Below are 9005 nucleotides of genomic sequence, written 5' to 3'. Positions count from 1 at the left end.
TCAAACAAGGCAGACAACCCAACAGAGGAATAGGAAAAAGATTTGAAGAAACCCGTCATAAAAGAGGATATCCAAATAGCAAAGAAACATATACAAAGGTGCTCACTTTCATTACTCATCAGGAAGTACAAACTAAAACCACAATGTAATACCACTCCTTCCCACCACAATGGTTAAAATGAAAAAGACAGACAATAGCAACTATTTATAGGAATGTGCAACAACCAAAACTCTCACACGTTGCTTGTGGGTATAGAAAACAGAGCAATTCCTTGGAATAATGTTTGGCAGCATCTGGTAAAGTTAACATATGCATTCCCAGTGACTCAGCAATTCCAATCCCACATGTATACCCAACAGAATTACATACATATGTTCACCAAGAGATATATACTAGCATGTTTATAGCTAAAGACTGGAAACAACACAGATTTCTATCAATTTGTTGATTACTTACACAACTAGAATACTGTACAATATTAAAAATGAACAAACTATGCACAGCATCATGGGCAAAGCTCACTTACGTCATGATGAACAAGAGAAACCAGACACAAAAGAGAACTTGTTACAAGAGTACACTAATATGAAGATCAAGAACAGGCAAAACAAATTATATTGTTTAGAGTAACAACAGTGGTTAGCCTTGGGGAGGTGGATTAATGAGTGGCAGAAGGCACAAGTGGGGTCTTTGAAATGTGCGTAAACTTTTTTCTGGTGGTAGTTACATATGTCTTCACTTTGTAAAAATTCATTGAGTTGAACACTAACGACTGTGCATTTTTCAGGATGTATGTTATACTTCAGTAAAATCAACATTTAAAAAAGCAGACCAGAACCTGCTTTGGCTTCATACTTACATTTCAGACAATGGGAAAGGATTAAGAATGAACATTCTGGTTTTCTCTCTCTCTATTTAGAGGTAAGTCATATTACTTATTGAATTATAATTTACATACAATAAAATCCACCAATTTTAAGTATAGAATTTGGTGAGCTTTGAAAAATGTATAATGGGATGTCTGCCACCATAATGATGACCTAGAATATCTCCATCACCCCAAGGGTTCCCTTGTTCTCTCTGCCCCTAACCCCGTCTCCCCATGCTTGGCTGCCATGATCTGCTTTCAATACTTTATTATACTTTTTTGCCTTTTTGAGAATTCATATAAATGGGGTCATAAGATAGATATCCTTTTAAAAATGATCTCCTTTAAATATGACCATGTACAGTAGGTTACGATTAGGCTGAACTGAGTGTGTCACACGTATTTGTCCCCTTAGCCCCACTCTATCTACCCTGGAAAAATGCATAGGATCCTTCATGAATGTTCTATATTAAGATGAAATTGACTGGTTGAAATGTTAAACCCAAAAAAGATTATATGAAAGATGAGGTGTGCCTCCTGTAGCCCCAGAGGACAGAGCCAAGACCAGGGAGTAGTGGCGTGGGAGGTCATCAGCAGGTCAACAGAGGGAAGATTCTTCCAAAAGCTGGAGCTGTTCAAACCCTGGAATGTGCTAAACTCAGAGAAAGCCCATTCCCTGTCCAGAGGGGACAAAGAGAAAGACAAGATGGCTAGCCATTGAGGTATCAGGGAGGGGATCCCGGCAGGAAAATGGACTCAATGGCTTCTAACGCTTATTCCAAATCTAATATCCCATTTTAGCTAATTGGCCTCTAAAGCTAATCGTAAATATTTTTTAAACATCAAGTAGGATAAAGCAAATATATATGATTTGACAAAGGATATATTTTGCAGGAAGGCTAGAATCCATCTCCAGCTAGTGGGAGACCAAAGATGCAACAAAAACCCACGAAACCATTATAATTAAAAGATAATGAGCCTGCGTTTTTTTTTCTTCATCAATTTTATGAATGCTTCCAAGCTGTGAAATTAAGGAGGAAGTAGAAGAGATGTATTTCAAGGCAACTTTTCTGCACTTGCTAAGACTCTAACCTCTTCTCTCCAAGAACAGACTGGATTTGGTAAACCCCACCCAATTCAGTATAATCCAGTGAACTTTAGCTGGGCCTGCAAGGGACTCAGCTGAGCAGTGCACAGGAACAGGAAAGGGCACAAATGAGCTACAGTCCTAGGCTTCAGAGTAAAATAAGCACCTGCACAAACCCCAGTCCAGGCCAGCCCAGGAGGCTGCAATGGAGGCCAAGTGCCAACCCGGCGAGCAGAAGGTAAGGCTTGAAGGAGAATGGGCTGCCCACACTGGACCCCGAAGAGGAGGCTGATAGTCCATGATGAGATGCAACAGCATAACACAGTTTTGAGAATTTTCCAAAAGCCAGGCCTTTATTCATTTGCTTTATCTGTTTTAAAAATGAGTGGGCTTATCTGAAGACATTACTAGAAAGCATTGGCTTTAATCCATTTTCTTCAAGAGGCACTTGGTAGGATTTACTGAAAATAATAACAATAACAAAAGGAGCTGGGACTCAAAATAAATGAGTTTTATTTCTAAGATTGCAAGAACTTTGCAGGGCCTTGCTTTCATCATCTGAAAAATAAATAAGATTGTCTTAAATTGGTGGATTTCACTTGTTCCTCACGGGACCTCAGGAGCAAGTGGGAGCAGGGTGAGGAGCCCCGCGCCCATTTCACCCACAGTGGCTCTACTTTTGTGTCTCAATAGGGTTTCACTTAAATGAAGGGTTGAGCTACTTTAAAATGTTAAATTAAGTAAGGGCTCATTAAATGAGTGGTACTGTATCTGGAGTCTAAGCCTTGAATGACCTCCTCCAAGTACAAGTTCAGGATAATCTGTGACTTAATGTACTTATTTTTTTTTATTGTGTTATTATTTTATAACAATTTGTTTTCTCTACAATTTTTTTAATCCTCAGACTTAAAGTTCTCTTCTTTTCCTTTTCTGCCTCATTCTTTTCTCACATTATTTTTCTCCTTTGTCTCCTTTGTTTTCCCAAGTTCACTTTCCTTCCTTTTTAGGTGTGTGTGCAGAAAAGAGAGGACAAGGCAGAAAAACCTTGTCCTTAGAAAAACCCACTTGCAGAGTTGGCCCTTGGCTGATGCCTGGGAACTTAGATTTTGGGGAGGGTTCCCACCATTCCCAAAATCAAAAGAATGCTTCCCTGTGCTAAACTCATTGTACAAACCATGGGGTTTATGCTCTCCTTCTGAGAGTCTGTACATGCTAAGCAGAAGGTGCCTGGATACCTGGCCTTCGGTAAAAGCCCTGGGCTTCCGGGCTCAGGCAGCTTCCCTGGTAGACCATGTGTCACACCTGTTGGGGGACCTGGGCACATCCTACGTGGCTGCACAGGGAGAAGACTCAGAAGCTCACACTGGCTTCCTCCAGACTTTGCTCCGTGCTCCTTCCCCTCCTCGGGTTCTGCTCTGGGTCCCTCCACTGCAGGAGAACCCTCCCAACCCAGGGGCAAGGCAGCCGCAGCCGCCGTTTCTTCAGGCTCTCATCCCCTTTGCCTTCTCGCCTTGGTCTCCTGGCAGCTTTAATGTTTACAGTTCAACTCTGTAAATCCTGAATTTACTACTTGGGATTTGAATAAATTTGCAATGAAAAAAGCACTCTCTGCTCTGTCCTGGGAGTCTTGGTAGTGGGTCATTGACTCTGGGGGTGGCCTTGGGAACCCCTCCACCGCTGCCCTGACACAGACTCAGAGATGGGCTTCACTAAAATGACCCAGACTCTGAAATACGGTGAAAACACTGTTGGGGGAGGGGGAGGATGAAGGGGCTGGAGATGATGAATGTTTGGCGTCAGAATGCCTGTGGAGATGCGGCTGGTATAAAACAGCAGCTCAGCTGCTGCCTGTCGGGAAGAGGAAGGGTATCTATGGCATTTGAGTATGATAGCTCCGACTCCGGAAGAGCTGGCTGGCTGGCTCCCTTGATGCCGTGGCGGTGCAGGTTAAAGTGAACGGGGCAAGCCGAGCCTGGGTGACAGCTTTGGTTTCATTCTCTCTTCCATGTGGAAGAAAAAAGGGCTCCACTCTTCTCAAGAGGTGAGCTTTTGAGGGGCCAAAGAGGTTCAGAATTTGCATTTGTTCTTTTCTCCACGTGGGAGGGGAAACATCAGTTCCCAGGAGCAAGCTGTTAGATAAATTAGAGAAAAAGCAAAGGAGTGGGTAATGCGGCCATTTCTCCCCCCACATCCCCCACCCGCCTTGTATTCCAGCCTGGATCTCCTGGCAGCTGTAGTGGTAACTCCGTTAATGATCACCTACTGCGTGGTGTTGTAGTACATTTGCAATGAGGAAAAAGGGAGGAGGGGGGATTTTTTAAATGGCTTTTTAAGGCTATGGCATCTGGATGAGGAAAAGTGTTACAGACTTATCATTTCATAGATGCTAGAGGGACCACCCCACCAGCGAAACTGAAAAAAAAATTATTAGTGGAAAACAACTTCCTTGGTTTTTTTGGTTTTTGTTTTGCCACCGATGAGCATGTTAGAATTTAAAGTCTTTGAATGTGAAACAGAGTAAGTCTCCATCCTGATGATATTTACTATGATTTTGCCTATTGGAACCTCTGGGAAAAGGCAACTGGCATGAAAGGAGAGGCACTCACCAGCTGAAACACACTTCGAAGTTTTAAAAAGCAGCTTTTTTAAACTGCTTTTTAAACTACAAAATCCTTTTGTAGTTCATAAGTGTGATGATTGGGTGCTCACGCTTTTGTGTCACGTGTGCCTCCCACAAACTTTGTTACGACGTCGGCACATTACCCGTCTGACGTGAACTCAGAAAAATAAAAATAAAAATAAAAAGCAGTTTTTAGTAGCTCATGGTCTCCTGTAAGTCCTCTCAGACCCTTACACCCCTGCAAACGCTGACCCGCACAGGCGGATGGTTTTCTTACCTGCTGTGTTTATTTTTGTGAGGGTCAACTGGAACTCTGAAGAATGACAAACTCGAAAGTGCTTAGAGAAAGCCTTGCTTATCACCTGGCCTTGAACCCCGCCCTTTGGCCCTTCAAGCACCTGCGTTTTCTGCTTCCAAAGAAATAAATGCCTTTGGACTTTTTGGAGTCCTGAATCCATGACTCCTAATTGCCTGGGCTTGACTGTGAGCTGAAACCTGATAGTATCTGCTACGGGCCATTTCAGCCTCAGCTTGAACTGTGCTAAACTGAAAGCTGGCACAGACCCAAAGGGCAGGACCTCACCTCCGGGACCAGTGTAGGTAAGTCGTAAGTACAGGAAACTTGTCAGGAGCTTAAACTGAGAGAGTATCACCATGGAGTCTGGCTCATCTATTTGGGTTACATACAGACGTCCACAGGAAAGGGCTCAGGCTTTGGTGGGATCATGAAACCCAGCCACTGGTAGGCTCTGTACTTCTGACGGAGACTGCATTATGATTTGAGATTACTGCTGGTAGCTGCTCATTGTGGGAAGCCAATTACAGGGCCTGTGACCCCTCCCGACAGGCAACAGGCGGGACTCTGACACCCCCAGGCGAGATGCCTCACTGTTGCTTGTTGTGCTTAGCTCCCCGGGTTAGCTACAGTTTGCAACAAAGCAGCGCTGTCCCGACTCCCCTCCCCTTTCCTGGTGCGCACATCTAGTGTGGCAGTTTGATTAGGTCCCGCTTGCTCCAGAAAAGTCTGCTTCGCAGGATAAGAAATGAGATGAAAGGGATGGTGGAGGGGGCTCTTATGTAAACCCATTTTGAAAATTGTTGAAAATTCAGCGTTTCCTCCCCCCCAATTTCTGAACACGATTATCTTTGGTTCTCTTGAATAAACTTGTTTTTCTGTGAGAAGGCTCTTACATACATCCCTTCAGGTGAAAGGTATGGATAACATCAGGGATGATTTTAAAAGGTGAAGTTATGGTGGCTACATGGGACACACTGAGCTCCAAATAACAAAGACCCCAGCCCCTAGGGAGGTGGGGGTGGGGGGAGAGACACTAATGCTCGTTTTTGAGAACGGGTCCTGACAGCTTCCCCTCTTCCTGGAGGAAAACTCCCTGCCCTGCCTTTCCTAGCGGTTGAGAAGCTTTCGACTCCAATCGCCCACTGAGCCCGTGATCACAGCTGACAGCTCTGACTTCAGGACGGCAGGCGCTGGCCTGGCTCCTCGCCTTCTGTGCTGAACACCTTCAGATGCCTCCACACTGAACTGGTGTCACGCGCAAGCCAGCCATTTGTAACTGATGGCCTCAGGCAGTCCCTCTGAATCCAAGGATTGAATTGAATTAATTGAAAGGAACCAGAAGCCTGTGGCGGGAGTTCCCATCGCGGGAGAGCGCCAGCCCTGTTAACCTGTACTGCCTGAGTAATGTCTGTCCTGCCTGGCGTGCACCAGTAACTGCCAGCTCTTTGTTTCCAGGGTATGTCCAGTGTGCCCTCAGAGTTGCACTTCTCTGCCTGGGAAGGCCACCGGGCCAGCTACAACTTACTGACCAGAGCCCTGTTCTACCTCAGCTGATGCCTTGGGCCAGCAAAAATGGCTCCCACCAAAATATAGGGAGCCAGTCAACTGGCTTTTCCTTTGCTGATATTGCTTTGTGGCTTTTCACTGGAATAAATCATAGTAGTGAGTACAACTGGATGCTGAGTCCCCCTAAAAAATCATTGAACCTGGAAGTGGTCTTGGGGACACACCACACAGGATGAAACAAAGACAGGAAGGATTAAAGAGACTTTATTGGAAGGAAGATAGCACAATACAAGAAGAGGAAGGGAAAGGCACAAAGAAAGGACGTGAGGGCAAGAATCAGTACAGCTCTAGGTCTGAACTTGGTGGCTCCTGGGGCTGTCACACCCAGTGTGGGTTCAAGGGCTCACACCGCTGCTCAGAGGACAGTCCTCCGATGACCATGGAACGGCTGCCCCAGGGAACAAAATGACCAACCCTCCCCACAAATTGTGACAACACATGTGAAATGTCGTCTACCAGGGAAGCTCACTCAAGCCTAGAAATGATAATAGTCCTTTATAGGAGGAACATAGATACAAGATTTGGGAACTTTCATCCATTTTGTGGAACTTGGCGGCCACTCTGTCAGGCAGACTGGACAGCGATTATTATTGTTCCTAATTCACAGATCATTTAAAGGCCTCTTGTTCCTAGAGTCAAAATTAATTGTCCCGTCTGTTTGTACTTCTTTGATAAGACTTAATCATGACTTACCATGTATACTGGTTCACTGCGTACATTTGTCTCTTCTGCTAGACTTTGATTTCCTTAAAGAGGCCTGGTCTGACTTTTTTTTTCCCTTGTCTTTCTTTGGGTGGGGGAGAGGATAATCTTTTCTCATGATAAACTCATTATGGGAAAATAATAAAATAAAACAAAATAAAAATTGCATGTACTCCCTGTTTTAGTTATCTCTGTATCCCACCCAGATCCAAGAATAACCTGGCACATAGTAAGGTGTCCAATCCATAATTCTGTTGTCAGCTGAAAGTTCTAGTTATGGCAACGCATAACCCATGGGGACTGTCAGGAGGATTAAATGAGATAACGGATATAAATTAATCTTATAAACTGCAAAGCACCTTATAGATCTAAAATATAATTAGTTCTACTTATAATTATGCATCCTCAACTTTATATTCATTTAAGGAAATCTTTGAGAGGACTTCATTTTCCAGGTGAGCTGATGATCCCCTGCTTACAGGCCTTTGATTCTCCCATTTATAGATAAAGCCCTGAGGGTCAGAGAGTTCTAAAGACTTACACAAAGTCACATGGATGTGACTGTACCCATGTCAGTCTGTAGCTTCTCCTCAGAAATAAGATTTGACTTTACAATTTGTTCTTGCGTAATTTCCAAGTAATGTTGTAATGCTTTTAACATCACCAATAGCTTTTTCCCTGCTCTCTTCCTTTTCACTTTTACTTATCACAATTGTCACAAACCCTTACCATTCAAAAAAGCATGCTGTCTTGTTACCAGGAGGTGGAAAGAACATGAGCATGGAAATCAGACAGACATTGGTTGGAATCTACGCTCTGCTTCTTACTACCCAGGCAACTTTGAGTAAAGAACTTAATTTCCATGAGATTTACTCATCTGCAAGATGGGGAAAATAATACCTACTTTCTACAGTTATGAGGATTAAAGATAATATATGTGGTACATCTAGGCCAGGCCTGGCACCTAATAGCACCTAATAAATGATAGTTGAGTATCGTTGTCATTGTTACTATTATTAATCTGTTGAAACAAGGAAAAGAACAATCACAAATTTTGGTTTGGAGAACTCTAGTGAAACTGGTGGAGCAGGTCACTTATGAAACAAACCTCAAAAAGTTTTTCTCCCAAGAAACCACAAAAATAAAATACGAGAGTCAGCAACTTCCACCCCTGCAATGAGGCATTGAGGAGGATCAACAGCCTCATGCAAGTGTGAGATTTCTTTTCAGCATCAGCTTCACTGCCTACCTGTGACTCACTAAACCCGGAGACAAGGGATAGGAATGGCCGAATTCATCATCACATCTCATGACGGAGTGTCTGTGGCGAGGACGGAGACTATTGGGGTGGGGAAGGGCTAATAAAACTTCAATGAAGAGAATGAGAGATGGTCAGAAAGAAGCAATGTACAGAGATGAAACACTGAGCTTGAAATCATGAGTTATGGTGATACCTTCTTAACTCAATGATCTCTTTAAGAAGATGCCAATGCTTGGGGTCTACCTGCAGTAGATAGAAAATGTGAGGGTGCAAAAGGACTGTAATCATAACCGGAAAGAGCAGAGGGTCAGTGAACAAGGAGGGAGCTCAAATCACCTAGTCCAGTGATTTCACTGTGGCCACAGGAGTCTTCAGAAATGGTTTGGGGACTCCACAAATTACAAATTACTTCTTGCCAATGGGATGGCTTGCTGCTTGAGGAACCTATTCAAGCTTTTAATGTGTGTTTTTTCAGGGCTAGAGATCTAACAATCAATGTTCTACACCAGTGTCATCTTTTATAAGTAGACCTCTAAAACCCAGAGAGGACATGACCCCATGGACAGGGACAACAGTGTGGGGACTGACTCTGGGAGTGAGGG

General features: G+C 43.8%; 1 non-coding gene across 1 annotated transcript; it reads left to right on the top strand.

Annotated features, from left to right (window-relative positions):
* Positions 1 to 4625: 4625 nt before the first annotated feature.
* Positions 4626 to 4729, top strand: LOC129071001 (small nucleolar RNA U13). Its single transcript, XR_008529171.1, has one exon. It is a non-coding gene; the product is annotated as a small nucleolar RNA U13 (small nucleolar RNA).
* Positions 4730 to 9005: the final 4276 nt, after the last annotated feature.

Source organism: Pteronotus mesoamericanus, unplaced genomic scaffold (assembly GCF_021234165.1).
Source record: "Pteronotus mesoamericanus isolate MK-2021 breed Mesoamerican mustached bat unplaced genomic scaffold, CSHL_Meso_final contig_25, whole genome shotgun sequence".
NCBI classification, from domain to species: Eukaryota; Metazoa; Chordata; class Mammalia; order Chiroptera; family Mormoopidae; genus Pteronotus; species Pteronotus mesoamericanus.
The sequence above is the reverse complement of the archived record's forward strand: the minus strand, read 5'-3'. Positions and strand labels throughout refer to the sequence as shown.